Source organism: Ornithorhynchus anatinus, chromosome 5 (genome assembly GCF_004115215.2).
Source record: "Ornithorhynchus anatinus isolate Pmale09 chromosome 5, mOrnAna1.pri.v4, whole genome shotgun sequence".
In the NCBI taxonomy this organism is placed as follows: Eukaryota; Metazoa; Chordata; class Mammalia; order Monotremata; family Ornithorhynchidae; genus Ornithorhynchus; species Ornithorhynchus anatinus.
The window spans coordinates 2,175,831-2,184,421 of record NC_041732.1 but is presented as its reverse complement, the minus strand read 5'-3'; positions in this window follow the sequence as shown (position 1 = coordinate 2,184,421).

Below are 8,591 nucleotides of genomic sequence, written 5' to 3'. Positions count from 1 at the left end.
TCTCCTCATCCTTCTCTGGGATCCCGGTGGCCGGCAGGGAATCTCGGGTCTGTGCGGAGATGTGTGTGTGTTGCAGGGGGGTGACTGTGGTGAGTTTGTGCATCACGCGGATACAACCACTGTGAGAGGCGTCGCGGGCTGGCAGTCCAGAGACCTAACTTGAAGGCAGAGAACGTGTCTGCCAACTCCGTTGTATCGTACTCTCTCAGGCACTTATTGCAGTGCTCTGCACAAGGAAAGAGCTCTGTAAATACCCCTGACTGATTCCAGTCCCTGCCCACACCCTGCCGTGTTTCCACTGACAAGTCCCTTACCCTCTCTGGACCTCATCTTCCACGTCCACCTCAATGAGGCTAGTACAAAGCTTCTCCCGACCTGCCCCGGGTGATGTGAGAACAGACAGAGGAATGATAGGAAGGCACTGGGTGACCTCTCGGGATATTACTGGGAGCCTGTCTTTGGGGGAGGGGCCGTGCGTGGGGTGCGGTTACTGTGGGGATAGAGAAAGTGGTAGTGATAGTATCTGTTGAGCGTTTACTGTATGCAGAGCGCTGTACTAAGCCCTGGGAAAGAGTATACAAGCAGGAATTAGACACAGTCCCTAACTCTCTGGGGCTTCCCTGGATATTAGCATCACCCCATCCCTTCCACGTGGGCGTGGTCCCGGTGAACGGTTCTCTCCCCGGGCACACAGGCCTTCTCAGTTACGGAACGGTGCCCGGATGTGCCCGCTGGACAGTCCGCTTCCAAGCACCAATCCCCTCCTGGGTGCAGAGCGACCCCAGATAGGACTGCAGGGGGTTGCCCTGGGACCCGCCCTCTGGAGCGTCACAGAAATTCCCGCCTTCCTCTCCCCCAACACCTCCCCCGGCTGGAAGATTGGGATGCCTCGTCACTTAAACTGGGAAGGGGTGGGTCGTAAGTCGCTGTAAACCGCTCCGTTACCGGCTCATCTTAAGGGACTTCGCCTGATAAAAGCATCAGAGTGAAAAATGCATCAATCCATCATGGAACCCCCAAACTCTGACATGAACAGAACAGAAGTCCTTATCTCACCACCCAAAACCAGTCCTCCCCCTGACTTTCCGATCTCAGCATCTTCCCTGTCTCACGGGCCGGTAGCTTTGGCATTATCCTCGAATACTCCTCTCTCTTTCCAAACCTCACATTCAATCTGTCACTAAATCTTGTCTATTCGACCTTCACATCGTACCTTAAATCCACCCTTTCCTCTCCATCCAAACCGCTACTCCGTTGATAATTCCAGGGTTACGTGGGGGGCCCCGGGCCAAGCCGGTCCGGACCTAACCCGGCCGAATGCTGGGGGTCCTCGTGTGGCCTCCTCTCACCAGTGTCCACCTTCACCTCCCCCTCCTCAGCCCTACCCTGTCCTCCCTGCTCCAGCGCCTGCCTGCCGCACGCGGAGGAGAAAGCCGCCAACGAAATCGCGGGGCTCAGTGAGGTGGAGCGAGGCCTTGTGCTCCACAATGATCTGGGCCCATCTACCTCCGTATTAAGCAGAAACTCCTTACCGTCAGCTTTAAGGAACTCAGTCGGCTTGCCCCCTCCTACCTTTCATTTATTCATTCATTCAGTTGTATTTATTGAGCACTTACTGTGTACAGAGCACTGTCCTAAGCACTTGAGAGAGTGCAATACAACAATAAGCGTACACTCTCTGCCAACCCCTCTAAAGCCAACCTATTCGCTCGATATTATCTATCTCGCTGCCGACCTCATGCCCAACTCTGGCCTGGAATACCTCTTACCTGACAGACCATCACTCGCCTCACTTTCAAAGTCTTATTAAAGGCACATCTCCAAGAAGCCTTCCCTGACTGAGCCCTCATTTCCTCTTCTCCCTCTCCCTACTGCATCATCCTGACACTTGGATCGCATCCTTTTTCTCACGCTTCCCTCAGACCCACAGCATTAACGTTCCTATCCATAAATTCATTTGTTCTATATTAGTGTCTGTCTTCCCCTCTAGCACCCTGTGGGCCGGGCATATGTCTATCAACTCTGTTATACTGTACTTTCCCAAGTGCTTAGTACAGTGCTCTGCACACAGTAAGCACTCAATAAATATGAGTGATTGATCCAGGAGGCCTTCCCTGTTCTTCTCTCCACTCTCTTTCCACTCCGGGTGTCATCTCAGCACTTCCAAGACACCTAAGCACTCAGGAACTCCTCCAGCTTCCTACCTGGCAGACCACTTTCCTACATAATCTTTAGACTATATCGCTTCCACATATTAGCAATTTTTCTTAGCAACGGTCTCCCTGCTAGTTTTTAAGCTTCTTGAAGGCAGAGATCACGTCTACTACTTTACTGTGTTCTCCCAAGTGCTTAGTTTAGTTCTTTGCGCAGATTAAGTGCTCAATAAATACTATCAACGGCATTTATTGAGCGTTTACCGTGTGCAGAGCGCTGTACTCACAGCTCGGGAAAGTATAATATGACTACGTTGGTAGACCTGCCCGAAAGGAGCTTACAGTCTTCAAGGAACTACTATTGACTGGTTGGTGGATAAAAGCTCAAGTGGGGTGGAAGGACTGAAGTGGCATTTGGGATATAAAGTTGTTAGGTTGAGGTGTAAATTAGGAAAGGCCTCTTGGAGGAGGAGGAATTTCCTGAGGGCTTCGAAGAGGAGGAGAGGAAAAGTCCGCAGGATGCGATGGGGGAGGGAGGGAGTCAGGGGGTGATGGAGGGGGTAGGCATGAGAATGAGGCACAGTGAGAAGGTGAGCCTGAGAGGGACAGGGTGTGAGCTGGGGTGAAGTGGAAGGAGAAGGAGCATCGGCAGGAAGGAGAGAACAGTCTGCCCGCCCCCCTTTTTTTCATGCTATGTGTTAAGTGCTTACTATGTGTTAAATGCTGTTCTAAGTGCTGGGGTAGGTACAAGTTAAACTAACTCTCTTCCGCCCAACTAATTCTCTTCCCTTCTTCAAAGCCCTACTGAGAGCTCACCTCCTCCAAGAGGCTTTCCCAGACTGAGCTTCCCCTTTTCCCTCTGCTCCCTCTCTGCTCCCTCTTCACCTCCCCTCAGCTAAGCCCCCTTTCCCCGCTTTCCCTCTGCTCCTCCTCCTCTCCCTTCCCCTCCCCTCAGCACTTTGCTCATTTGGTTATATTTCTATTACCCTATTTATTTTGTTAATGAGGTGTCCATCCCCTTGATTCTATTTATCATGATTACATTGTCCTGTTTTTTGTCCGTCTGTCTCCCCCGATTAGACTAAGCCCGTCAATGGGCAGGGATTGTCTCTATCTGTTGCCAAACTGGACATTCCGAGCGCTTAGTACAGTGCTCTACACATAGTAAGTGCTCAATAAATACTATTGAATGAATGAATTAATTAAGTTGGACATAGTACCTGACCCATTCGGACCTCGCAGTCTAAGTAGGAGGGAGAACAGGTATCAAATCCCCATTTTGCAGTTGAGGAAACTGAGGCACGGGTCAGTGAAATGACTCGTTCAAGTCACACAGCAAGGAATTGGCTGAGGAATTGGAATTCCTGAGGCAGAGCCGGGTAATCCCAGATCCAAGTTCTCTGGTTCCCAGGATCAGGTTCTTTCCACTATGTCACGCTGCTTCTTAGAAGGGAAGATCAGAGAGGGGGTGGGAGTCAATGCCTGGAGCCACGGGGAAGGACAGGTTGGGCCCGGAAAGCTGGTGTGGGGGCGAACCGCTGGTTTATCTCGATGGCAGGGGCCCTGTTGGCCAGCTAGCCAGTTCTCGGCCGGCTGCCTCTCCGCCGGGGCCTGCCTGGGTCCATCTGGGGGGCAAGGGGCCCTTCCGGTAGCACTGCCCGGAAGGGGGTGAGGGCACCGGAGTTACTAACCTGAGGTCTCTCAGGAGGAGGGTCTCCCCCTGCCGTTTCTGGGCCCCTGGGCACAGAGTCCAGGGATGGGCAAGAGGAGGCAGGCCAGAGTGAAGGGAGGGCATAATCCCTGCCCACAGGGGGCTGCCAATCTGATGAGAAAGATAGGACACACACATATACACACAGACAACCCACACACATGTCCCATGCCCTACCAGAGCCTCCAGCAACCCCCTGGGGTCATTTCCTCCATCTCCTACCCCCAGGCATGGCCCAAGGAAGGTCAGTTTGATGGGAAGGCAGGGCACACAGACTTACGCACGCAGAAACACACCGAGACATGCACCTTGCTGGGCACTGGCAGATAAGGCTATAGATGGTGGGGGAAGGCAGGCTGGGGTCTCATTTAATTGGCTGGAGTCTGGCAGGTGCTGGGCTTAGAGTGGGGCAGGCCCAGGCAAAGCCTGCTATAGATGCCAGCTCGGGCTGATTAGAGGGAGTGAGCATTGTTGATGCTAAGGCAGGTGCGATAAAGAGCAGCTACCAATCAGCCCCTCCCACCCTGCCCTCTCCCCTCCCTCCCGAAGAGCAGCAGAATGACCTACCCATGTCCAACCAGAGCCTCCCAGCAACCGCTGGGGTCATCTCATCCATCTCCCGCCCCCAGGCATTACCAGTAGCAGCTGACTTCCCACCACCACTTCCCCCTTCCCTATATCCGGCGGTCTTCGGCCTCTCCGGGGTCCGTGGCCCATAGGCTGTGACCCCATTGACCCAGAGTCCTTCCTTAGGTCTGGCCGAGTGCCTCCACTGGGCTTTTAGCCTGTTCTCTCATCCCTGGGGACCCTGCAGCACGAAGCCCAGGGTGTCCAGGGCCTGTTCCCTCCAAAGGGCCTCCGGCACCCCCGACCCCTGCCCCACCAAGGGCAGACTGGGGATTTGTCTCTCCCGGGAAAGGTGCGGGCATCGCTTTGGCCCGGCCCCAGCCCGAGCCCTGTCCCAGCCACGGCCCTGCCCGACTCCCCCTCTCCCAAACCCAGCAGCCCCTGAGCTGTGATGGAGATCTCCCTCTCCATATCCCCTGGAAGGAGGAAGAATGAGGAAGATGAAGCATCTGTGCATCTCCACCCACCTCCGTCTCCCAGGGTCTGAGTGTCTCTTCACCTCTGTCTTCCTGAATCTCTGCATCCCCACCCACTTCTGTCTCCCTGGGACTGAGCGTCTCTGCCCTCCTCTGCCTCCCTGGGCCTGTGCTGATTGAGGGTGTGGGTGGGAGAGGGCACGGTGGCAGCTTCAGGGAGGTGGCAGGTGGCTGTAGGGCGGGCAGGCGATTCTGGCAACGGCCTCGGACACACCGTCCGGCCAGCTCCTTCAGCTGGCGGGGCCAAGGCCAGCCTACGCTCCACCTGCGGTCATCGGTGGTGGGTGACTGTGGGATGAGGTGGACTTTGCTGACCTGGGAGTAATTTTCGTAGATAATCCCAAGGCCCTTTGGCACAGGGGTCCCACCCGTGCAGATCCATTTTACACTTGGCTGTCTGCCCTTTAAGCACTTTGATTCTCACCCCAGTCCACAGCACTTATGACCATACCCTCATTCTCTTCTATTTCCCCTACCCTTAATCTACTTTAATATCTGACTCTGTCATGGACTGCAAGCTCCTTCTGGGCAGGGATTGTGTCTATCAACTCAGTTGTATTGTATTTTCCCAAGCACTTGATAAATGCAATCGATTGATATTGAATGGTTGATTGATCGGGAGGGAGGATGGAGGGGGAGAATGTTTTCTGGGAGGAGAGGAGGGAGAGGAGAATGGAAGAAAAGGAAGAGAAATAGGAGGAGCAGGGGAGGAGGATGGGAAGGATGAGGAGAAGGAGGAGGAGGCACTTCTTGGGGCCTCTGTTACCTCAACTGGAAAATGGGGACTAAAACTGAGAGCCCCATGTGGGACATGGACTGTGATCAACCTGATTGGCTTGAATCTATCCAAGTGCTTAATAAAGGCCCTGGAACATAGTAAGCGTTTAACAAATACCATTTTTTTTAAAAAAGAGAGAAATGGGCACATGCCCAGATATGGAGAGGGGAGGCGGGGTGTGGTGAAGTCAAGCTGGAAGCTGTCATGGCATGTGGGCTGGGATTGGGTGCCCAGCTGACCTGCTGCCCTCTGGTCCCCACAGGAGAAGGAGACTGTGGGCAGTGAGTTCCACCTACGCAATCTGGTGCTGACCACCCCATCCCTCTTCACGGGCACCGAGACCCTCAGCACCACCTTACGCTTCGGCTTCCTGATGCTGCTGAAGTGCCCGCAGGTGACACGTACGAGGGCCGGGGCTGGGCCGGGGACCGGAGAGGAGCAATGGGGGGGTGTCCTTGGAAGGGGGCAGAGGAGATGCCAAGGGTGGCTTCTCCCTCTGAGGCTAGGGGTTGACAAGCAATGTGGCCTGGTGAATAGAGCCCAGACCTGGGAGTCAGAGGATCTGGGTTCTTATCACGTCTCTGCCACTTGTCTGCTTTGTCACCTTGGGCAAGTCACTTCATTTCTCTGGATTCATTGACTGTCCTCTCTCCTACTCAGACCGTGAGCCCCATGTGGGACAGGAACTGTGTCCAACCTCATCGAGTTTATTCTACCCCAGTCTTTAGAACAGTGCTTGTCAAGTAGTAAACGTTTAACAAAAAAAAACCCAAAACATTTGGATGGTGAAAAACCAGTGGACTTTCTCCCGATAGGTGGAAGCCAGGAGATCTCAGTCTCATTCTGCTGATGGGTCAAAGACCAATCAATAAATTAACCAGTGGTTTTTACTGAGCGCTCACAGTGTTCAGAGCACTATCCTGAGCGCATGGGAGAGTACAGTACACAGAATTAGCAGACACATCCCTTGCTCCTAACAAGTTTACAAGCTTACAGGCAGGCAGGCAGATGGACAGACGGACGGACAGCGGGGGCACAGCCGCAGGATGGGGGTTTAGAGACGGGGAGCGGTGGGATGGTCAGAAGAAGCCAAGCTCTACGTAGGGTCAGGGAAGGCTGTCGGTTCATGGCCAGTGGGAGATGGTGGGGTAGAGAGCCAGTCCCCCCCAGGATGGGGCCGGGGGGCGGGTGGGATGTGTTCGGGAGGGAAGACAGTGCACGTGGTCTCTCTCCCAAGTGTCCTGGTGTCCTAGGGCTTAGAACAGTGCTTGACACAGACTAAGCACTGAAAAGACACCATAATAATGCTAATCTACTTTCCATGCTAACGAGTTTGCAAATAACCCCCTGTGCCCTGGGGCCCAGGGAGAGTGTGGCCTGGGCAGACCTCCAGGTGCTAGCCTGGTCACCCCCTGTGCCCCATGCAGGAAAGGGGAGCTGTCTGGGAGAGGGCGTTGCCTGCATGGAGCTGTTCCTCTTCTTCACCGTGGAGTTGCAGAGCCTCTCCCTGGCCTCACCCGTGGCCCCTGAAGACACCATCCTCACCCCCAGGGACAGTGGCCTCGGCAACGTGGTCCCCCAGTACTGGCCGTGTCTCTTCCCTCGCTGACCGTCTAGGGGTGTGTGGTGGCAGGGCCTCAGGGCTCTGAGACTCCACTCTCTCCTTCCCCCGACACTGTGCTTTCTTCCTTCCCGGGCTGGATCTTTCCCTTGATCCTTCTGGAGCCACTGAGAAGAGAGGTCAAATAGCACTGGTCAGTCCCAGGCCTCCCTCCAGACTCTCTGCCTCGGGCTCAGCCTCCTGCCAGGCCCACTGGGGCGGAGGACGGAGGGTCTTGGATGCTAGGGGTGCGAACGGGGCCAAAATTTCAGCGTTCTTTGCTGGTGCCAGGCACCCAGGGGACTCCAGAACTGCACTGCCTCATATCAGAGATCTGGGGAGCAGAGATGGGCAGCATCAGGGTGGAGCAGCCCCCGGGATGAATTCCCAATGCCTCTACTGGGATCCAGGATGAATCCCCAGTGCATCTCCCAGGATCCAGGAAGACTCTCCAACACTTCTCCTGGGATCCAGGAGGAATCCCCAGTGCCTCTCTCCAGATCCAGAATGAATCCTCAACACCTCTTGCCAGATCCAGAATGAATCCCCAACACCTCTCCCGCGATCCAGGATGAATCCCCCCTCTAGTCTGTAAGCTCACCGTGGGCAGAGAATGTGAATGTGTCTGTTTATCATTGTATTGTACTCTCCCAATAAATACTAAGCACTCAATAATACGACTGAAAGAATGAATGAATAAATGAATTGAATGAATCCCCAAAGTCTCTCCTGGGACCGAATGAAACCAGAATGCCTCTCCCGGGGATCGGATTCCTCCGGCATTCCGGGGTATCCGGCATGCACCGGGAAAATGCTGCCTCCTTCTGAAACCAGGAGTCGAGGACGGGGCCGTGCGCTTATTCCATTAGCAAACATTCCAGCTACGAGTCAAAACTCCCCCATTCTGAGCAGCGGCAGCATGGGAGAGAGCCGGAGGCTCAAGTTTATTGCATGTAAGGAGGCGACGGTAAACCACTTTCAGACTTTTACCAAGAAAACTCTACGGATCCACTACCGGAACCATTGCGAATGGAAAGCGGGGCGTTCTGGGAGAGATGTAACGTGGCGTCACTGCAGGTCGGAAAAGACTCGACGGCATAAGACAAGAATGGCCTTCTGCTGCCCGCCAGCTATGCGCTCAGATCTGTCCTTCTTAAGCACTTAATAATAATACTAATTTTTGTGGTATTTGTTATGCTCTTACTATGGGCCAGGAACCGTACTAAATGCTGGTGGTAGATACAGG